The sequence below is a fragment of the Poecilia reticulata genome, linkage group LG15 (assembly GCF_000633615.1).
Source record: "Poecilia reticulata strain Guanapo linkage group LG15, Guppy_female_1.0+MT, whole genome shotgun sequence".
In the NCBI taxonomy this organism is placed as follows: Eukaryota; Metazoa; Chordata; class Actinopteri; order Cyprinodontiformes; family Poeciliidae; genus Poecilia; species Poecilia reticulata.
Window position 1 is genome coordinate 15,112,219 of NC_024345.1, and position 23,957 is coordinate 15,136,175.

The following is a 23,957-nucleotide window of genomic DNA, read 5'->3' on the forward strand; positions in this document are numbered from 1 at the left end:
AACCTCTGGTGGGGGAAACCACACCACTGCTCAGGCCCAAGTCACAGACACGACTCAAGAATGGATCCATTATTCACACAGACACACATACCATGCTCAGGGGACTGGCGCACACGGCTGGGATGTGGTAGCGCTGAACGAATGCTCACTTTTACTTAACTTCACTTAACTAAAATGCCCCAGCAAGTCACATAATGAGATTCGAGTTTGTTTCTTTTCTTTTTTTTTTTTTTTTTAAACAACGCACTACTCAGCTTTTTGTGTCATTAAAAATGTCAGGCGTACCCTCTGTGATTTGAGAACACAGAGTAAGTGAAACAGCCTGGAGCAGAATGGATTTGCTTTTCTGTGAAAGAAACAGAGTAGAAATGCACCTATCAGGTCGATTTCTGAGTTTCCCCCAATTCTGACCAATTCCTCTGTTTTCCAAAGAGTGATAACACCATAAAAGAGCAAAAAAAATTCTTAATAAAATTAAGAAATCAAGAGAGTTATGCGAGTTTATGTCCCCATATGATCGAAAATTAGTTTTCAGTTAGATGTACTTAATGAAAAGGAGGGAAAAAAATCATATTTTTCTGTTTTTGACCAATCAAGGACCAATTCCGATCTCTTGCTGGTTGATTTGTGCATCTCTATTGTAAACAGTGCACAAATATATATTGTATATATATATATATATATATATATATATATATATATATATTGTATTTTTTCTTTTTTTTTAAACGACAGTCTAAGAGTGATAAAAGTGAACACATTGTACGAAGTTTAGAGAACGCTTGACGGCACAACACAACTCCACGAAACTTGACATGGATGAATATGTAAGTGCTCTCCCTCTCTGTCTCATACACCGACACGCACGCATTCACAAAGAGCCCAGATTGCATTCGAGTTTTGCTCATGGACCATGATAAGAAAATGTGGTAAATGCATAATCTGATATGCATGACTGGAGGTTTCTCTCTGCCTTTCTTTCCCTCTTGGAAATCGCAGGTTGCATCCATAATTTACACCAGCCTCCGTCTGTTTCTCTCTCCTCCACGCGGCTCCCTCCCTGTTTTTCTTTCCTCTCCATCTCCCCTTCTCTCTCCTGGCAATCTGGCTTTTGCAGCTTTGCTCATTAGCATACTGCAAAATGTGCAGATGCCACCAAAAATTATTCACCTTCCAGCGCTCTGATGCCGTTTCACATGTACACAAACTACACCGTCGACATTTTGCACAAACATCCCCGACAAAGGCGACGAGATTAGATCTCCTTTTCTTTTAACGGGTCTGAGAAATAATATGGGATCCTTTGGTCTGCTGTCTGTTGTTTCCTTGCAGCCTCATTCAACCCGATTACATCATCCATCATGGTGGTCAAAGGTTTTCGACACTGCGATGATGACTGCCATGGGTTTAAATAGACACTTAGAATTTATGGAGTCCAAGGGATAGGCAAATGCATAACACTCATGCTGTTCAAAGGCTAATTGAACACAATATTCATGCATTTTTTTGCATGAAATTGATCCTGCAGATTGTGGAGCACGAAGCAAATGTTGCTTGCTGGTGAAATCGAGATGAAAATTTGTCCTTCTTTCAAATAATATTGTTGACGAAGGCAGATCGATGGTAATACGTGCCAAGTTCAAATTGGCTCAGCGCTACTCGGCTCATTGCAGCTTACGGTGCAAAAGTATTCATACCCTTTGAATCTTTTTTTTTTTTTTTTTGCATTTGGTAATGTTAAAACCACAAACCTCAAGGTGTTTTATTAGCATTTTATGTGACACACCACTACAAATCAGTGCATGCTTATGAAGTGGAAAGAAGAAAAAAAAAAACATGTGGTTTTCGAATTCGCTTGCAAACAAAAATCTGAAAGGTGTGAAGTCAATTTTTACTCAGCCCCTGTTAGCGAGTACTTGCAACCATCTTTGGCTGCAATCACATGGTCCATTTTTTCCTTGCAAAATAGAATAAAAGCAGTCAAATTGGGTGACATTCTGTGAACACCAATGTTCAAGTCATGCCACAGATTCCTGGTTTACTTCTTCACTTAGACTAGGCCATTCTAACGCACGCTTTAATTCAAGCCATTTTACTGCAGCTTTGATTGATTTGATTAGAGTTTATGTGCTGCTGGACGGTGAACTTAAAAGGTTTTCTTACTAGAGAACCTTGTATTTAGCTTCATTCAGCTTCCCAGCAAGTCAAAATGTTCAGTCTAGGTCTTGTCTGACCAAAAACCTTCCATCCACAAGTTTGTGTCCTGCATTGTTTGGTGCAAACTGAAAAGCTTTCCTTCAGCAATATTTTTACTTCTATATAAGGAAAATGTGTGCATTGCACATATCAGCTCCTCTGTTCTCCAACCTGAGGTGTTGATCTCTGCAGCTTCTCCAGAGCTGCCATGAACCTCTTGGTTGCTTCTCTGATTAAACCTCTCCTTTACTGCCAGCTTAGGTAGATGACTTGGTAAGTCTAGGTCAGCTTGCCGTTGTGCAATTTTAGACAAAGCTAAAATTTTTATAAGAATGTTGAATTTTGCATCAGTGGTTCTCATTTTCCTCAATAGTCTCATTCTTTTCTACCATCACAATGTCTCCATCACTCACCCTGAGCCTTCTGATTAGGATCAGGAGGATCTATATCAGCTGTCTGCAAAAAGGACAGCAAGAGTCTGCCTAGGTGACCAAATAGATTATTAGAAAGCAGAGTTTCAATCTTTTCCATCTGAAATTTGATTGCACCAATGCGATCCATAGTAGCTGTGATGCTGCGCACACTGATATTTCAATAATAAGTTAGTGTATCGTTCAGCTCTGAGATGTTCAAACCTTGTGGAGATTGTTTTACAACCCAATCCTGCTTTAAACCTCCCCGATCTGTCTGACTCATGATGTTTGTTCACAACTGTTCTCTAAAAAACCTCTGAGGTCATCACAGAGCTGTAATTATCCTGAGACTAATCAACACACAAGTGTGCTAGATGTACTAACAAGGCACTAGATTTTATCCAAGCAAAAAAAAAAAAAACATTCACAATTAAGCACTGCTTTGTTTTTAGGTTGTCACACACAATGCCCATTAAATGGACAGAAGCTTGTGGGTGTAATATGGCAAACAGTGAAGTAGCTTAACGTGAATCAATGTTTGTGCAAGTCACTGCATAAGATTGGGGTCTTTCTATTGACATAAGCCGCAAAAAACACATCAGCAGTAAGAACTGTTTGCTATTCTCAGAGACTGAAACTGTTCAAGTGACAGGCGTAAGTTGTCTAAACGTCCAAACAGAAACACAATGACATAAATATACGTATATCCATATTTAAAGTAGTATAATATCATGAAAATTGTCATTGGTTGCATAATGGTTGGTGCAGAAAAAAATGCTTTTCTTTGCAAATGACTGGATATTAAGATAAAACTCTGTTTTTTGCTCGTCAGAAAGCCTGTTTTCACACTCTCCTCTGCTCCACCTGAACAATGTGAACACTGTTTTCCCAGGATAAAACCTACTACTTGCTTAAAGAGGCAAGCGTGACACAACAAAAATCTAAATCGAAACCGCTGCTTCTCATCTTGCGTTTGAGTCTAAGCGGTCATATCGACATCGCAGCTCACACCGAGGCACTCGGACAAAGAAGGAGGGGACAAATCAGGAGTCTTACCGATTCGGATGAGGAGGCTCCTGTGTTTGCTGTTAGGCAAAATCGGCTTCTTAAACTTCATCAATCACAGAGCGAGCCTGAAACCAAAACAAAACACAATGCAACAGATTTGGTTAGCGAGTGTTACGATGCAAAATGTGGTTTTTAAGTAATAGGAATACATGGGATAGCTGGTGTCATTTATTAGGATGTAATAATAAAGCACCCTGCTGTTCATCTGACAAATTGGAGGCAGAGAACTGGGGAGATACCTAAACATACCTAAACAATAAACATGAGACGATTCCTTGCAGAAGCAGCCGTCTTTGAACTCTCCAGGCTCTAATCAAGGAGCAACTATTCTTTTCTTTTGCTTCTGGCTATTTTGTAACAGGGATGTGTAGATTTTCTTATGGGGCCCATTAACAAACCACTGCATACTTCACAGAGCTGCATCCTTAGCTCATCTAAGCCTATGTTTTAAACTTGATGACGCCGTTTTTGAGCATGTGAACAGATGAAGAAAAAAAAAAGAAGAAAGAATTAAAACTAAGCATTACCCAACATTTAATTACTATTAACACCAGTTTGCAAGCTAAAAGCGTATCCACGATTCCCCCCATATCTGAATCAAATTAAATTAGTCATGTGAGTTTAATTAACTAAATACAATCTGATGCTGCAATTTCACACTTGGTTATGGGGAACAGAGGACGGTGCTTGAGTACGGAGAAAGAAAGGATGGCAAACCTCTAGTCGGTATGACGCTGTGTAGTGGGAGGCTTGGAAGTTAAAGACTGCCACAGTTTGATGAACAGACAAATCATTAAATGATTACTTAACCCTCAAGCCTGAGAGAAGCAGTACTCGCCAGATTATTTAAAAAAAAACGGATACTTTTAACAAAACAAATAGTTTTTTTCCCTTTGCATTATAATTTTCAGTCTTATCATTATCATATTAGCAATAGTAATATATAATTGGTCTGAAGATGACTTCACTTGAAGCTGATCAGACATTAAGGTCAATGTGAGGAGGCACATTCCCAGTATACATTATTTCATGGTGCACTGAAGCTTAAGAGCCAATAAAACAAAACTAAATAAATAAAGAAGTAATTGTAGAGCTGAGATTATTCTGTTTTAGGCACATCCTTCTTTCTACCGTGGCTTAATTTTTACTGTGATTTTATTGGAAATGACTGAGCAATAACATTTTGAGATGATATACACTTTATCAATTAGATTTAATCAGAAATCTTATGAGAAAAAGGTAAAAAAATATAAATATATTTTATTCCTGATTCATGGGTAGTAGTGTATTTGTGTAGGAAAAAATTATTCCTATAATCTAATTAGACATCCACAAAAAAAAAAAAGATTTATTTATCCGCGGTTTAATTTTAGCTACGTTGCATACAACAAGCGTATGTTGATTTATTTTATTGCATCGTGGCACCTTTGGCGCACCACAAATATTACTGAAAGCGACATTAGCTGAATGACTCAGGATGCTCCTAATCAGGGTTTACACACAGGGAGGCTACCTTTATGTGTGAAGAAACAGAAACACTCCTCTCACATCATTATTCACTGCTGGTGTCAGTCACTGAACCCTAACTAATACAGGTAACACCCTTTATATTTTCTGGAACCAGCTAATTATTGCCACTAAAGGCAACAGAAGTGAAGCTCAGAGGATTAAAATAGAAACAAAAATGAGGACAAATAAGAAACAAAACTCTAAGAATTCACACGTTTATGGCAAAAACAAGGTGAACACGATGGTCTGTTGGGCCTCTAAGGAAAATGGCTTATTAAAAAAAAAAAAACCTTCTGCTCAGTTTAAAAATAATGAATGTTTGAGAAAATATTCCAAACAGTAAATTATTGTAGGCACTTATCTAAGGAAGGGTCATCCTTCTGCAGTGAATCAATAATTCTCACCAAGACTGAGATGCATTAACCACAGGACCGACTGTGTGTTCTTGTATTCATCTGAGCCAAGTAATTTCTACTGTGTCTTTGTTTGACTGAGAAGTTCTAAAGCACAATTTCCAATGCTGGTATTATTTCCCCATTCATACAAAGGCTCCATCATGGTGCTAAATGAGCTGCAGTGGGTGATATAAAAGAAAAGAGAAAACACACACACACACACACACACACACACACACTTACATACACGATAATTTACTGATCCTCTGTAATGAAACACGAAGCCAGCCAGGCATGTTTTCTCACTCTCACCGAGAGAAAATACGGCTGCTGAGATCTACAGCGCCTCAGAAAAAATAAATAAATAAAAAAAAGATGCTGTCACACCGCCTAAAGAGAAAAGGCAGAATTATAAGAAAGGGAAAAAAAAAAAAAAAAAAMAAACCAAATGGAGCCATTGATTCACTACTTGTTTATTTACAAGCCTCTCTGGAGAAGAGATAAATTCCCCTGTTGAGGCTCTGTTTCCCCATCACACGACACGACGGGATGCATGAGAAGAGGGGCAAGCGGGCCGCGAGCGCAAATGTGAGCACGCAAACACAAACGTCTCGCATCTGGATTAATCTCCAATGGGCGTCATCGCAGATGCCATTAAATGTAGCAGAAGGCGAGAATCATTCAAGAGAGAAAGAGAAAAAGAGAGGGAGAGACCGCCATCTGAATAATTTATTCCGAGGCTCATCTTGTCTCGCACCAGGGGGATTTCTGCTTTCAATTTACACCGTTTTCCTCCCCATATTCGAATCAGGAAGCAGATTTGTTGTGATTGGCACGCGGAAGGTCACCGTTCGCAATCTAGTGTTGTTGGTGCTGCCCTCGGTGGGGTTGGTAGGCCAGGTCTATTAGCACGCTAGGAAGCACCGCATGTGGTTTTTTCCTTTCCTTTTTTTTTTTTTTGTCCGCCTTTGTTTACATGCTCGGTGACGCTGGAGAATAAGGCCCGTGGTGCATGGAGACATCAGTGTGTCTGAGCTTATTAGACGAGCTTTCCAAGGACACAGTAGGCTCTAGAAATTACACTGGCTGAGGGGGGGGGAAACAAACACTATAGCTAATCATAGCAGGAGGATGTTAGGAATGCAGACGCCAAAGCGAGGAGCGAGCGAGGGGGACAGAAAGGACAAGACAGAAAGGGAAGGACAGAAGGGAAGATGGAGGAGTTGGGAATGAGAGCATGAGAGGAGAAGGTAAAAGTAGGAGAGCGCAAAATGAAGCCACGGCTCTTGTGCCTGTCCTCATGATGTGTGTCACAAAGGGACTGAGAAAAGGACACAGAACAGTTCACGGAGGCTCAGGTCAACTGTGACAGAATGAGCTGCCATTAACCAGACAAGCAGAGGGAGAACTCTATCTGAGTGACAAACTCTAGCTGAAATCTGCAGCCTTCGACGCGGCTCGAGGGATCTGCTTTGTTTTGTGCCGGTGTTATACAACTCCTCTGGGAAAGGATCAGTCTATCGCGCCGCGCGCTCAATCCGGGAGATGCACACGTGTTGGGACGGAGGGTATGGGCTGTGAGCGTCCTCTGAAATGTAATCGAAACTTTAAAAAAAAAAGGATTATTGAGTAGCTTTGAGTCGGTGTGCTTAGCAAGCAAACTGCCCCTGGAGGAGTCAATTGGTGTGAGCTAGCTACAGCCGGATGACAAGACTTGGCTGTTTCTGGCCTCGCAGGCATGAATGGCCCTGCAGCAGGCGGGCACGGCGCAGCGGTTCAACAAGGCCTCTTTAACCAGCAGAATGACAGGCAAGCAGACGGGCGGCCAGCCAGACACAGACATGCAGCTCTGGCTGCTGCGCCGATGCCAAATCAGTTCCACCACATGATGCAAGCGAAAGAGACTGGGAGAGGACAGTCTAAGTATATAAGTGTCTCCACAGTTAGGTCACCAGACTGCATATATATATATATTTTTTTTTTTTTTTATCTTGTTTTCCATGGATCCCACCCTCCATACGGCACCAGTTTTTCACCATCGTCTGCCAGCTCTCTTACGTACACTCGTTCTGTTTCTGTGGAGAGCATACGAATGACTTGTGCCTTGTTAAACTTTAAATGCAGGAGTCCATGGCCTCAGGCGCTGCATCAGTGCCTCTGCGCGCTCTCCGCCTTGTGGAAATCTCCGTGCAAACCGAAGGGAAACTCGGCACCACTATGACACAGCATGCAGGAATGCACCAGCGGATGTGGCTCGCTCTCTCTCTCTCTCCTTAACTTCTCAGTCAGCCCTCCTCCCCCCTCTCACTGTGGGCAGGTCCATATGCACCCAGTAATTATCAAGGTTATTTTCTCCAGAGGACCAAATCCCTGTTTATGGGCATAAGCGTGTGTCACCAGGGCCTTGGCTGTCAACCCCACAGGACGCTGACTCTAGTGGACAAGCCCTGGAGAGAAATCTCTGCTTCTCACACAACGGAGCTGCTTCTTTTCTTTTTTTCATTTTGCGCACACACACACACACAAAAGAAAACATTTGCGATTCTCGGCCGTTGTGCTATGACCTCAACTAAAGACATCAAAACTGATGTTCCTTAAGAGCCTCAAACCTAGGATTTATCCTTGAAAACCCTCAACTGATGAAAAAAAATATTGGTTCAGAATGGGGGATATAAATCCTTTGACAACATATTTAAAAACTTAACTATAATAAACAGATTTTATATACTATGCCTTGCAAAAGCATTTACGGACTTCAAACTTTCCACATTTCATCACGTTACAGCTGAACAAATGTAGGGCATTATGGGGGATTTTGTGAGGCAGACCAATACGGAGAGAAAAAATACTAGATGGTTTTTCAAGGGTTTTTAAAACAGAACTCATATTTATGTTCACTATTTGTATTCGACCCCCCATTCCCTCTGATGCACTCAAATACAACCAGTACAACTAAATAAATGCCTTTAGGAGTCACCTAAAGGACAGGAAAAGAACCGATTTATTACTACTAAGAATGACAAACTAATGACGGATATCTGAACTCCACTGTGATTAGTCGACTTCTGGATTCAATGGTGTGCTCTGCATTTTATTTTGGGGTGTCAGAATAATTACCAATGCACACCACACTTCACCAGCCACCAGCTTTGCACATCCACTGACTGGAATATTTGTGACTAACGTGAAAAATTTGAATGTCTTGAAGAGGAGCGAATCGTCTTGCAAGGCAGTTTATGTAAACTCTTTAGTCCCTGCAGTCGTGAGAGCAAAAAGCACATGTTTATGTTGGATGGAATGAACTCTAAAAAGGACATTAATTTTTTTTTTACTATCAGAAGTTCAATTCATTTCCCTCACCCCCCACAGTAAGAGATTCCTTGGAGAATTGGGATCCAGGCTACAGCACACATTTCACATTTCCTTTTTGGCAGTGGTTTATGAGGAAGCAAAGACTCGGAACAGCCAGTGGTTAACAAGGCCTGTAAAAATCACTAACCAACACAACAAGGTAGGCATTATACCTGTTAATTAGAGGCAAACAGGAGGCAACTTTGTTTTGTGAATGGGACACAGAGTAGGCTTGTTCTCATGGTACATTTGGCTTGTGAGCAAACAAGAGCCCGGAGCAACCTGAATTGCGAGCTCAAGAGTATATTTGCATGCAACAAACTGTTAGCTGGGGTCAGTAGTGCACACGCACACACACACACATGCACACACACACGTACTGAGAAACTGGCTGCTTTCCTCACACAAAAGCTGCTTCCTCTTTGTTTCATCACGCAGGCTGGGCTTTGTTGGTGTGCGGAAATACCTCCAGAGGGAATGAAAATACTGGCAAGTCCCTGCAGCTCATTCTGGAGCGAAACACGGGCAGCGGGGTCGGTCCTGCAGCTGCAAGATCACTCGCGACGCGCATGCATGCCAAGTGCCTGTGTAGGCTCGGCGCTCCAGTTACGCACGGAGATAACCGTGTTAACCTAAAGAACATAAACACCGGGGTGTAGTTACAGAGCTATCAGGGAACTAGTAGAGCCAACACTGACAGAGCAGAAACTGAAGCTGGACTAATGTTGTCAAGGAGGCTGCAAAATTACTATCAACGTCACTGCTAAGAAATGGGAAGAACTCGGCGACTTCACGTCTCAGATTTACTAACTTCTTGTCAGAATTTGGTGAAAGAGTTCAAGAAAAGGTCAGCAGAAGTCGAGATGTTTCAGGAATGGTGAGTCACACGAAGCTGCATGTACTTGGGGACTCTGCTACCAATTCATCCCAACACTGGGTTACACACTCAACAACCCAATCTCAACAAAACTGGGATGCCAGAAAAAACATACGTCGAGTCCAAAAGAACCTTCACTCTACCCAACTCCACCACGGCGCAGCCCAGTACCACGCTTTTCTCTTTTCATATTCCATTACCTCACTCCGCGGACATCCATACAAGCGAGAAACACGTGCTTGTAATCAGACGACAGCATTCTCCACTGATGACTAAAAAAATCAAAGACTTAACAATCTGCACTTAAGGCAAATATACGCCATATTTAGTAAGATGTCCAAACCTACAAGTAGGAGAGACAGAAAAATGTGGTCGTCTGTGGAGGTAAAGATGGTAAGCGATGAAGAGATGCATTTTTGGAAGTATTTCAGCCCAACTCTTAACACAGATGGATTTTTAGCTTTGCAGTCTCACTTTGCTACCTACGCGCGTGTTCCATTGACCCAGGAAATTAAAAACGACTTGCTATTTTCATCAAAAACTTCATGTCGATTGCACCTCCTACATAAATCTGAGTGGCTGCGACATCTTTTTAGTACGGCTACTACATGTTTGTTGAGAAAAATCCTACTTCTAAACTCTGCGTGGAAGTTAAAAGTACAGCCTATTTCAGAATCTCCAACACATAGTTGAAAGTCTGAACATATCAGTAAAAATCTGAGAAAAAACATGGGAAAAAACTTTCCAGACAGGAAGTGCATGCAGGGGCTGAGCTGCTTTGACAACAAAAGGCTTCTAGCGCAACATTTTGCACAATTTATGAAGTCTGGTTTTTTTTTTTTACTTTTTTTTTTTGGGTGTAAATGCTGCATTACCGTGGCTGTTTAAAGTCTGAACAAGACAAAGCACTTTGCAAAAGGCAAAGATCCAGCAAAGCACAAACACATCACCAGTGGCTGCTAAGAAAGATGCAGCCAGAGCGAGTCTGGAGATCAGCACCGTCCTTTATAGGACACCTATATTACACATATTTATATCAATCTGTGGTAAATACTGATGCAGTGCTGTGTAATTGCAGATTTTGCTTGGCTGTACAGTACCAATCAGCCTGTTAGGTGACACCAAGATGAAGATTAGTCATTATCAGGGCACTGCTTGAGGCCAGAGTTGCAGATAAGTATTCCTTGACTCAAATGTGCTCAGCAGGTTGTTTCGTTTCTGCCCTACCTAACAAGGATTGTCATTACACCAGCCCCCGTGGTTATCAGAGAGTGGGAAGGGGGTGGGTGTGAGAGTCATGGGATGAAAGGATCTAATGTTTGAGGGCGATGAATTGTGGTTATCAGCTGCTACTTGTTAAACAACCAGCAGCTGACTGAACTGTGGCAGGTTCTCTGTTTTCAAATTAAGTTTCCTTTGACTTTTTTTTTTACAGTATTTTACAGAATTCTAATTAGTGACTATAAATATTCTATAGACTAATGTTATAATGTTTTGTGATGCAAAAATAATAATAAATCAAATACCAAAATAAATAGAGATTTTTTTCCAAGACAGGATCTTACAAAAAGGCTAATACTACTGCTGAAGAAGCTGTAGAATATTGTGTATAATTGGACATATAAATACTATGCATACATTGTTCGTATATCTAGACAACAAAGTAGGTTTGAAAGACGCAAGATTTGTTCCTTCAAAGAAAACCTCTGTCTTTTTGTGGGAGAACAAGCTACGGTCTTTTGAAACCACAGTAAACGTTTGACACAAAAAGAACAAGGCACATCACCAAAAAAAAAACAATATAGCCCCAGTGAAATGTGGAGATCTACTTTAACATTATGTCTCAGGTTAAAATAGAGAACAAATCTCACCATTTTTAAATGTCTTTTATAAACACCATCCCAGTTTATATTTAAATGACAAATCACCTTGATTGAACTGAATGAACTTAAGCTTTTAAATATTAAGAGTCTTGCAGGAAAATCTGGCTAACCGTCGTCTGTGGTTAAAAGCTTAACAAAAAAATAAAAAAAACTTAAAAAATCAGGTTGTAAGCAACTTTCCTTCTTATCAAGTTAATTACCATTAAATCTTAACAAGTAAGCTGTGCAACATCCTGAATCCCCCAAAAGTGCTAATTTTTCAGCAGAAACACTCCATCTTTTGACTAAACAGCTGAGTAAAACAACTCTGAGCAGATATCAGGGGGAAAGCAGATTCTAGATGTACTGAAAGAGGGGAAGAGCTTTCAAGACAGCTGTTTGAGTTTTTTTCTATGTCACTCTCGCTCAAACACACACACACGCATGCACACACACCCCGAACTCCCTCTCTCCTTTTTAGCCAGTGACAGCAGGCACCCAGCGATGACACAAGGAGTGTCTCTGGCAGCCTGTAAGGCAGCACTAAACAGACAGAAATATCTGTTCTGACAGACGGACAGACCGTCACCCAGCAAGACATGCATGCAGCTGTCACAGAGCGCACTGCACCTCTTCGCGTTTGATTTTTCTATTTCTTATTTTAACTCCTCTCTCAACACCGAACACAGTTTTAGTCATTCTTCTTCCCGTTGTATTGATTTTCCACTCCTACATTTACGAGACAGCGCCGAACATGGTTTATCTTATGGCTGGAGAGAGTGTGGACTAAGTTTCAGTGTCGTGACCCCGACATTTGAACATCCTGCAGCTAATCAACATCTTTGCTGCCTTCATTTGTTTATTCATCTCTTACTTTCCTTTCAGGAGAGTCTGTTCTCAATTTCTCCGGCTGTTTAGCCTTTTCGTTCTCAGGAACAGCCGTTCCCAATTAGGAGGGTCAGAGTGCGGAATAACTCATTCACTGGTATCTGACTTTGGAAGATCCACAGCAATAAGAAACTCCTGCTATAAAACTGCCAGGTCTAAAACTTGTGCACAGACTGTGTTTGCATGTGCATCTGTGTGCATAAATCTGCACTGTGTCAACAGGTTGTCAGGAGACTCTGACATCCATGTTTTACAACATGCGATTATGACAAACCTGCTTACGTTGTGATTGATGTAAAAAGTGCAGTTTATAAACATTCATCTGAAAATATAAGGTACTGAAACAATGGAAAATCTCTCCTGATCGGTCAGGCGCACCCATGCACCAAAATCTGCACCCTGTGAAGAGAAAGCTGCTTTAATGGCTTTGTTTCAATAGTCCCCCCTGAATGCTGTAGAAGCTGGCGGCTGCAGTTTACAAGGCACATCTGCAGGTATTGCATTTCAAGCAGAGAAACTCAAGCTGTGAGAAAGAATATATACACAAACATTGTCACAGACGGAGGAGTATTCAGACGGGTTGCCTCTTCGTCTCTTGTAAAAAAAAAAAAAAAAAAAAAAAAAAAAGGCACTGCAGGTGTGAGCTTTTCTACATGGCACCAAGTCTGAAAAACAATGGCACGTCTGAGGAAGGTATGGTGACAATCTTTGTGTTGTTCAATAAAAATACTCGCTTCAGTGTGAATTGATGGACAATATATGGTGAAGTGCACCATAGTGAGGACAGGACTGTAGAGAGAATGAACTCATCAGTGTACATTCTCAGATAAGCATTTCATACTGAGACTGAGTGCAAACCACTACTCCATAGACCTACAACTGTTTTGTGCATTTATAAAAAATAAGGGTGAGTTTCTTACATCCTTTTGAAAAACCTAAATTAAAAAAACAAAACAAAACAAAACTACAATTTACCTTTACCAGTCAGTTGGAAACTCATCTACCTAGTTGGTGGTGAACTAACACTCCTTAGTGTACGCCTATAGTGATAGTAAGGTGTTTAAAAATGAATTTCAAAATGTAGGAATTTCTAGAAGCAAAGCAGATCTTTTCATAAATGCTCTGACACGGCTGTGGTTCACTCTGGCTTCCAGCGAGAGCGAGACTTTCAGCAGATAACAGTAAGGATAATCAGAGTACAAAGAAGTTGCTTTGTTTATTCCTCTTCAACATTCTACTCTGTATGTTATCAAACATGGTGGAAATGTTCAAAGCCTTTTGGCAAGTATAGTCAAAGCACAGACTTTCTGACCTTGTAATGATGCGCTACCCATGTTAAATACTTCCATGAAAAGCTAAAAATGCAAATTTTTAAATCCAATTTTTGTGTTTCAAAGTAACAGTGACTTTGCTTGTAATATAAAAATATATGGGCCAATGAGTCAGAAAGTCGCATACAATTGTGTGAATGGTACAGTTTTGAAGAGAATTGGTTAAAATCAGTATTACAAAGATCTTAACAAAGGCAGGGATTGGAAATCTTTGGCAACAGTAATTGTTGTGTCAAGCTTAGTGTACGCCAGTGTTTTATTTTAGGTACAATTTCAGATTTTACTTAAAAAGCATATAAAAATAACATTATTTGCCATGAGTCCAACATTTTGTTGAACCCCGGTCATATTTATGAGGTCAAATTAAAAATTTTAAGTTTTTTTTTTTTTATATATATATATTTTTCCCATGTCTGGGATTTTGGGGTGTATTTAATTTTTACTTCTATTAAATTATTTAATAAATAATAAGAATGTGGATAATGCAGTGTGTAGTCTTACACACTTAAGCTCAGATTTGAAGAATTTTAGAGGCTGGTACAGACCATATTTGACAATCAGAAGGGAATCGGATTTATACTGATGGGCGTTTTCTGTCCATGCATCTTTAACAACTAAGATTCCTGGTGATGCATCTAGATATGCATCAAATGAGCCATGAATCACATATCACCTACATGTCCCTGAAGCCTACGAGGCAGGACATTGGACTGGAGCAAAAGGATGCCTTCATGCAATTATATTTCCTTGGCACACCTCCTCCCAACACGGACTCCTCAATAAGCAGCTCTTACAGAGAAATTTTCACCATTTTAATTCGTAAGCTCTCGCAATAATGTCTCTGAGAGAATCAGATCTATTTGTTACAGATGAGAGTGGAGTGGCTCGGAGGATCATGGGTACTATCTCTCCCAAATCAGGGAAAGAAAGAGCAATCAGCAAAGCTTCAGATGGCATCCAACAGATCTGAGCTCCTTTCTTCAAGCACCGTTATTGTGGCGCTCCCACACACTAGTGATGTGTCGCACGCATTTCTGATCATTTAAATATGTCACAGATGGACAAGAACGCGTCTAATTGAGAAACATATGCATCACACTTACAGGGAATAATAATTCCAACATGTGTGTCGTTTCCATTCGGTTCTCATCGTTCACTCACCGCGAGTTGCAGGAGACCGATGGTGGCATTTTCCTGTACAATTTGTGAAATTATGCAGATGATGACACCGTGTTTCTTTTGTTTACTGCTACCGGGTCGGAGCGTTCCGGAGCGTTATTTTTCAACCTCACACTACAGCTTCCTCTCCTCAACCTCCCGTCTTTCTCTCTCTGGGAGTCCTTCCTGCTTCGGCATTGGAGGAACGTCCTCGGCATTATGAGAAGCCATTAATGAGTGTTTGGCGTGGCATGTTGTGATGCGCGGCATATTACAGCCATTCATCAGAGTCAGGAGACACTTGACAGGCGGACAGCCAACAGGTTGTGTAATCATATAACACAGCCATGTCAGGCCTGCCACGGCTCCGTGTCCCATTCAGGCCTCTAATGTTGTTTTCCTCTGGGTAATTGACAATGCCAGACATAGAGACCCAGTGATGGATAACATAATGGACCCACTGGCACACAAAGATGGCGGCCGTCTAGAATGATGTCATCTTCAAATATACAAGCATTTAGAAATATTCAGGATTTGTTATGACTCAGTCGTTTTGTCTGTTTTTTTAGGTAACATTTATTAGGATGACTTTGTAGCTCGCATTAACCCTCGTATTATTCTAGTTCTGGGTATTTGTTTTTCAACAAAGGGTTTTGTCATTTGTTATTTCTGTAACTTAATCAGTAGAATATTATATTATATGTTTTACCATTTTTTTTGTCTTTATATCAACCACACTTACTGTAATATGCTCATGTTTTTTTTTTTACCACTGGGCTATCCCGTCATTGTGGGTTTGCTTTTCTGGAACAAAATTTGGCTTGTTGATGGTGCATGTTACGCTCCAAAGGGCTCCCTTTCGTCCCTGACCCTGTTTGTGGTTTTTCCGGACATAAACTTTATGGATAGTTATGGGAAAATATTAAACCACAGGGTGTCATCCTTCCTTTTGCAGACAATGCAGTTCTGTTTGATTCAACGCACACTGAAACCGTTCATGAGTCCAAATGAGAGTCAGCTCCTCTAAATCTGATGCCATGGATTCACAGGTAGTATAAAGCGGGTTGCTCCCTGCAAGGCGAGGGTCTGCTCAAGCAAAACTCTTGCTTAAAAATTATAGTAGGATTGTGGAGAAGATGGATAGATGGATTTGGGCTCCTCCAGTCTGTCATAGTACAGAAGAGGCAAAGCCAAGAAGTGTAGCTCTTGATTTTAGTTTTCCGAGAATGAGCTGAAGAGTGCCGTTACCCCTCTGACAAGATCTTGATTATCAGGTGACAATGGATGAATGAATCAATGGCAAACCATCCATCCAAAAGAACAGATGGACGGAAGGACAAACTTCTGAACGACAGAGATAGTCGTTTCTGCAAGTGAGAAAAGTGTTTGTTCAGCCAGCTAACCGGCTGTGCTCAGCAACAGGTGTAGAACATTCCATAAAGTCGACACTTTCCAGTCCACCATCTTTTGTCGCATCCCATAAAAGCACCTCTACTCATAAGAATGGTATAAGATTTTTTTTTAGTTTTTTTTTTTTAACCTCGACTATAAATCTTTGGAAATCTTCATGCCGATATCGCTCTCCTGTGCAATGACGGACAACTCCACTACTGTGAAAACAAAAAAAAAGTTTTTATGTTGAAAGGGCTCATTGCATCGTTCTAGTCTTCAACTAATTCTATCCGTTCTTGATGATACTCATATCAGTACTTTGGCAGAGACTCTGAATGCAACTTTGTTCCTGTCCCGTGTTGCCCAAGGCCAGGTTTTCTTTGCAGATGGAATCCGCTCCTCCTTTCAAAGACTTTTCCAAGGTTGTTGTGTATTTTAATATTTGTGGTACCATCATGCCAGGGAAGTATTGTCAGCCTAATCTCTCTGGAAGCAGAACAGGGTGGACACACTTCTACAATGAAGGACTTCAAAAAGCATGTCAAACACGGGCAAGAAGAATACTTTTTGAGATCATGTGGGATGAATATAAAAGTTGCTTAAGAAGAATGGAGCTAAACAAAAAGGAATGCCATTCTCATGGTTAAGCCAACAGCTTGAAACAATATGCTTTTACCAGATTTATATATATAAAAAATATCAGAGAAAACTACATTAAGATTCAAGATGAAAATGTCAGGGTTAGTCTGAGACAAAGCCTCGTCTTGAACAGAACTAAACCAGCATCTCTAACACAGTATATTATTATTATTTGTCTCCTAATTACTGAAGTAGTCATTGCTTTGCAATAAATTATCCCTAACCTATAAGGAATGCATCACATTAGTTTAAGTCACTTTTTGAATAAATCTTTGAGAGAAATTGATTTGAGTTTATGCAATAATTATGCACGTGGGTGTGTAAAAAAAAAAAGTCAAAGCGAGACTTTAGCAGCTTCAGAGTTCTGCAGAAACAACACAATGCAGAGAAACGTTTAGTTTTTAACTAGACAACTGCGTCAAAGAAGCAGGGGTGACCTCAAGGCAGGGTGAGACATTGTTAAAAAAGGAAAGTATCCTCACACAACCTGTTCTGCTCTGTCCCTAAGCTGGAAAGGAAAAGACAATGTTCTTTCTCATCCTCCCACTCCACACAGCTTTTTTACCTCTGGTTGTTTGCGAAAAATCCTTTGCAGCACACAATCCCCCCCCCCCCAAAAAAAGGGCCGGTTTATAAAAGTAAAAAATGGGCTGCCAGATGAAAACCAGAATGAATCCAGCAGGGATAAAAATACACATCCTTGCCTTTTGAACATTCTCGCTGTTTCCCGAAGGTGGAGATAGGACACCTAAGGGAATCATATGTTTGATCATGCTAACATTTTAAAACACTTGTCTTCATTTATGTCTGGATCTGGGTGACTGTCAGAAAAATAATGAGAGCACAATAATTGACAGGTGTTTATGTGAACAGGCCATCAGATTATCTTAAACAAGGCCTGCTTACTATTAATCAGAAATAATCTAAACTTCATTGATTACAAAAATTGTTCGGTTTTAAGAGCAGCTGTATTTTAGTCTTGTTTGGCTAATGAAGTTAATGTTATAAATATTAAGAGAATTCAGTCTGATGACAAGTGAAAAGTCTGAAAATTAGGATCCCGGTCAAATTATTTTTAAATGATTGGCAGTCTTTTGTCTCTTTCACCAAACATTTCCCTCATAAACTCAAAAAGACGATCTGCCTCTGAGCCACCTCTGGCCGTTCGTAAATCACAAGAGGTGGCAGCGATATCCTGCGCAGCTGTGGGCTTTCAGAAATGATGCCGGCAGTGCAGGACAGGAGACGTGGTGCAGCGTGGGTGTTAGCACATTAAACCTTTGCCTCTCCATAGCGTTCTTTTCACAACAATAAAACACATGTTTTGCCCAATAGCTGCAATTTTATGTTGGTCGCAGCTCAAGTGAGCCTTGCAGTTGCATTTAAGAAGATGATTTGTTCTGATCTGTTTGTGTGTCCTTGGCTTTCAAAACTGTACTTAGGCCATGCAGGCAATTTTAGAGAGCTAATAAATTTTGGTTTCTCTAATGATCGTGTTTTATTTTATCCTGTCGCTGAAAAAAATGAATAAATCAGACTGCTATGTCCGGAACGTCACGGATGAGTGACAGTACTAATGTAGAACAGTACTACTAAAATGTAGCGAGTTATTCTCCTGCAGTCTGTGGTTTTGATGCTATACTCAGATTGTAACTCTGTATCTGCAAATGCCTTATTTTAAACTACTCAGATCGCCATCTGAGACAAAAAAAAAAAAAACTCAGAGTGAGACATCCCTAATGAATCATTTGATGTAACATTTTGCAGCTCTTTTATGTGCTTCACTGAAAATGATCTGGCTGTGTATTTGCCAGCATGGTCCTTCCTTATCTCAGATTTGTTTACATCATTGGTATTTGCTCATACACACACATACTCTGTATGATTGTGGGGGGCAGATGTTCTCCAAGCTGTGTCTCGGAATTAAGCTAGATTACCTGGCATCTTTATCCATTATCTCTGTCATTCTTTTTTTTAAACACCTGAGAGCAATAACAAAAGAATAAGGACAAATAAAAAAGTACAGCTGCAGCTATTTTGTAAAGTTGGCACTACAACTTTGCCAACTTAAAACAAAAACCTTTTTATTCTAGGAAAATAAAGCAACGTTATCATCGGAACCTACATTAACATAAAACATTATGCAGTCTAAGACTAAAAAAACTGTCACATGAATCTGACAGCCACAATAGTCTGGATTTATTTTCTTTCTCATATCTGGACAAAGTGGAAAGAAACTCTGAATCATTCCATCATGTTTCAGTTGATTTTTCCAAGTATTGACACTGGCCACAGGATTCTCAGTAGGGTCTGGCTGAATTTCTTTCCCTGCAGAGCCAAACAGGATCCTGCCCAGCTCCTCATAAACAGCAGCTGCAGTCTGCTGCTCAGTTTCCAGTTCCCCCAAAGCCACCAGCACTGGACGGCCCAATCAAAACCAGCAGCCGGCGCTCCCTCACTCTGCTTTCACAGAGACTGAAACAAGAAACGTCCCACAATCAAAGATCCACAGAATAAAAGAAATATCCTTTTACCTGCGTGACCTCAGAGGCGCTCGTGCTGCAGCTGGCACCCCCCCTCTCCCGCCCCGCCCTTCATGTATTCCTCCCGCGCGGTCCGATGCTGACCTCTCCTTAAGAGGAGATCTGAGAGAAGAGGAAGACAGAGGAGAAGGTTGTTAAATTTCCCCTTAATGGAATGCCGGGGAGAACCTGGTTCAGACAGAGGACAAATGTATCACAGAGAAACACACCACGGTGTTGAAAAATGTATGCAGGAAGCCATGAGGGAGTTTGCTATACTGCCCCATTTACTACCTCCTAACCCTGCTGGAGAGTCAATGAACCAAAGAACAACTGCACCACCAATCACACGCCCTGTGTAGCCTATATACTGCACCAAACCTGTTCCAACACCCCAATCCCCCCCCCAAAGCACAGGAACAATGTCCTTCCCAAAGGTTATCAGCAGTCTGCTGCTTGGTCAGCCCCTCATCCTGAGTCCATTACACACACACAGAGTGGTGAGATTCCCTGCCTTAATACACCCCTCTTAGTCTCTTCTCACTGCTTCACTGCCTCCTTTAACTCCTCATACAAATCCAGCATAGGCCAAGAACACCCACCCACACTGGTTTTTGAGATTAGCCAATCAGAGCATTTTTTGTGTATCTCAGCGTTGCTGTAAAGACGACAGCATTTGACTTGATTATTACACATCTACTCCATTCATTTAACTTCAAGTCCCAAGAACAAATACACAATAAATAAAATACAAGTTATCCAAGAAGATGAGGAAGGTACAGCTGTATTAAAAATATAAATACATCTGAATATATGTCCAACTGGAATCATTTGTTAGGTTAAAAGCACATCCTGAAAATAACCTTTAAGCAGGTATTAAATATTCTTTTCATTAAGCCCAATAAATGTTTTTTTTGTCAGATTTAATATTCTAATCCTCAATGCCATGTTTTCATCAGTGTAAGCAGACAATCTCCATAATTAACAGAAGTAAAGGCTTTAAAACACGAGTCTGTGTGTAATTAAACTGCATAATTTGTTTCACTTAGTAAATTGACTTAATGAAAATAATGAACTTTAAATAATATTCAAATTTCCTAAACGGGTCTGTGAGAAAGAATGTTTGTTTTTTTTCTTTAAGTTGACTCTTGCTCCATCCTGCCCATCAATTCTAAAACGGGTCAAAATCACACTAAACAGCTGAATATATTGCACTGACTGACAATACTTCTTTACAAAAAATAGTATCTTGTCTAGTGAAATAAATAAGCGATGGCAAAAAACAAGCTGTAAATAAACTTCACCATACCGCAACTATAAATGCTGCTGAAGTTATCATCCACTTCCCAGCTTCCCATTGGTGATAAAATCAAGGGCAATTCAGCTGCTTTTTAAGAAATCAAGAATATACGTAATCATTTCTGGCCCAAAATCTATAATCTGTTGATCATATCTGTAAAAATAATTAAATCACTGCCACATTTGTTGGCTACTATACTCCAAGTGTTATAAATTCATGCTTTTCTTTTGAAAACAAATCCAACAATTTCTAATTACGTAAAATAAACAACAAATCAAAATCACATGAATAGAACACAATCACATAGACGGGTTAGATTTCATGGCCCAGTCTAATCTGATCCTAAATATGCGTAATTTAGATTATAGAGCCATTATGTTAAGAGTTGTGTATGTAAGACAATCCGGCCACCAATCCTTCCTAATCAGGAACCAAGTGGAGACATTAAAATCTGCAAACATTTCACAATCTATGCTGTGCATGTAGACAATATTTGTGTTTAATGTAGAAACTGTCAGATAAATTAGGTAGGTCTGTACGGTTGAGAGAAATGTATGAAGGAATACAACATTATAAATGAAATGGATTATAATTAAAAGACTTAAAAGAAAATGATGCAACTTAAGCTCCACAAAGCTGAACCAAATTAGAAATTGGGGTTTTGTCTTGTTATTGGGCTAACAACACAAAATGTTCCTTCACGTTCTGAAGGTTATAGCAACTGACAGCAACAAGTCCCGCAGGAGGATGCAACATTCGTCTTTCTGTTTCACCTACAACGTAGGAAACAAACTTTCTTTTGCTCAGCCTGACTTCTTATCAGAGTTTTCAGCACTGAACTATAAGATAAAAATTTTTTTTTTAAAAGTTAATAATTTGTCTAACTGAACCCAGTGGAAGAAATCAAGAAGGCTAGAAATAAGCCTTAAGCCACAATTCTGTGAAACGCAGAGATAAAACGATCAAAAGTGATGTCATTTGCTTTGTTCTTGGAACTATATCTCTCACTCTGCTGATATTCGGAAAACAACAAAGATATTGTTTAGAAGGAAGGAGTGTGCGGAGAAAACCGAGCACCCCCTCCGTACAACACAACACCTGCTCGCTCATTTAATCCACGAGAAGAAGGCAACGCACTGAAGAACATAATGTGGGAAGAGGGGGTTGACTTTGGACGGAGGCCAAAAAACCAAGAGGACAGTGTGGGGGGGAGGAGAAAACCATAAATACGCAGGGAGGCAAGCAGGTGTTGCAGACAAATGTGATTTACAGCTTCTAAGTCTCATACACTGCTGACAGGTAAGCCTATTAGGTTGATATTACACAGCTATAACACACACACCGGTGGACCCTTTTAAAAGCATTTGTGTACTAGGTGTGCAAGGGTGACCTGTTAAAGAGAGATTAAACGAGTTGTTAAGGCAGCCGTACGTTAACTTCCTTATTGTTTTGTTTTTCCTTTTTATTTAAGATTATCTTAGTCGGTAGCAGCGAAACATGATCCCGTTTTATTACAGGTCAGATAGAATTGAAGGGTAAAAGAAGAGTAAATGAATGTTTTGTTCTCATACTCTAAAAGTCTTTTAAAAAGCAAAAAGAGAACTGAATGCTTCGACTGCAACCACTTTTTCTTTTTCTTTTTTTGCATATTGGAAACTGCCAGGGAGCAATCACCCCGGAATGCAAACATTTATGAGAAACTAAATGCGCTAGAACACCGAGATTCGCAATCGAATTTCACTTGTAATGCTGCATGAGAGACAACCAGACTAGAGGAAAATTGCTACCACTTGAGCAGCTCGCTACAGATGGTGTTGAGAGCAACACGGCACAAAGCAATACGTTCCTTAATAACGTGGTGAATGTCGCAGTGAAAGGCTCCGCGGTAGCTTCTGCATACTCAAGCTCTTTTTTTTTTTCCTTCACCCCTCCTGTCAGAAGTGCAAACTCTTTCATCCTGGATATAAGAGTCTGCAGTAAGAAATCCTCAAAGAGACTAATCGTGTTAAATGAGGTTTGTGTCTGTAGCCGTGACTTCTGAGCCTGTGTGCAGCAACGTCGGCTGGGGGTTGTAACGGAGACTACAATTTTTCGTCACCCCTTAAAATCTGAGCTAACTCTCTGCAAAAGCCAGGAGATCTCTATTTTACGACGCCCGATTGGGTTTTAACACTTGACCAGGGTTGGGTAAGATTAACAAAATTTTCTGTGTGCAAAGTCTTTAAAGTGATGCGTACGATCAAGCCGAAGTTTGTCTGGAGAAAAGCCCTTAACGCTGTGACGTTTACTTTAGCTTCCTGCAGGGAATCCTCCTCTCTAGTGGCTACTCATTGACAAGCTCACTAATGTGTGCACATGTGTACATAAACACACCTTATCATCCGGGGCTGAGGAAGCAGGAGGGCTATAAAGGCCGACCTCATCTCCTTAAAAACAGGCTGCACTGTCCCTGGGTGTCTTAACACAACTCATCAACTGTTAAACCAGAGAGAGAAAGGCCGAGCAGTAAAAATCAATGCCCCCAGCACAGCAAACGCCCATCAATTATGCTAGGTGGAGGAGGAAAGAGCAGGAATTTGCAATAGACAAGAAGCAAACAGAAGGAAAAGGAGGAAGGCGAGGATAAAGTCCATGTTAAGTTAAAAGCAACGAGCGAGTACGCTGCCCGGGATTGATTACCTTTATGCAAATAAAAGAACGTGGCAACCGGAGAATGCAATTTTCAGCAGCAGCAGCAGAGGCTTTGAAATCGATCGAAGCCAAGAGAGAAGCCATTTTCCTTCAGCCAAGATAAAACACTTTGCTATGAGCTGTCAGATACTTATCAGGAGGAAATTAGCAAAGGAATGCCATTTTCCCCAAACAAGCAGGTCAAGTGTTTCTCCCAGTGTTTCACGTCTTTCACTCACACCCAAAATTCCTCGTTCTCTCCTGCGTGACGATGATTCGTGAAGAAAACGTTTGAGCATAGCATTCATATTCCACAAGCTTAAAGGTGGTGCTTTATTGTGAAATGGCTAGAAATGAATGCCGCTTTTAATATTTTGTAAAAAAAA

General features: G+C 40.5%; 1 protein-coding gene across 5 annotated transcripts in view; it reads right to left on the bottom strand.

The window, feature by feature from the left end:
• zmiz1a (zinc finger, MIZ-type containing 1a) overlaps nucleotides 1-23,957 on the bottom strand; it is a 124,796-nt gene that overhangs the window by 73,482 nt on the left and 27,357 nt on the right. For 4 of the 5 annotated variants that reach the window (XM_008429483.2, XM_008429482.2, XM_008429478.2 and 1 more), the window contains exons 2-3: nucleotides 19,614-19,724; nucleotides 3,666-3,742 (exon numbers count right to left, since the gene is read on the bottom strand). The gene's annotated coding sequence lies outside the window, so the exon portion shown is untranslated. The remainder of the gene's footprint in view (nucleotides 1-3,665; nucleotides 3,743-19,613; nucleotides 19,725-23,957) is intronic. The other variant, XM_008429481.2, reaches the window with a different exon arrangement.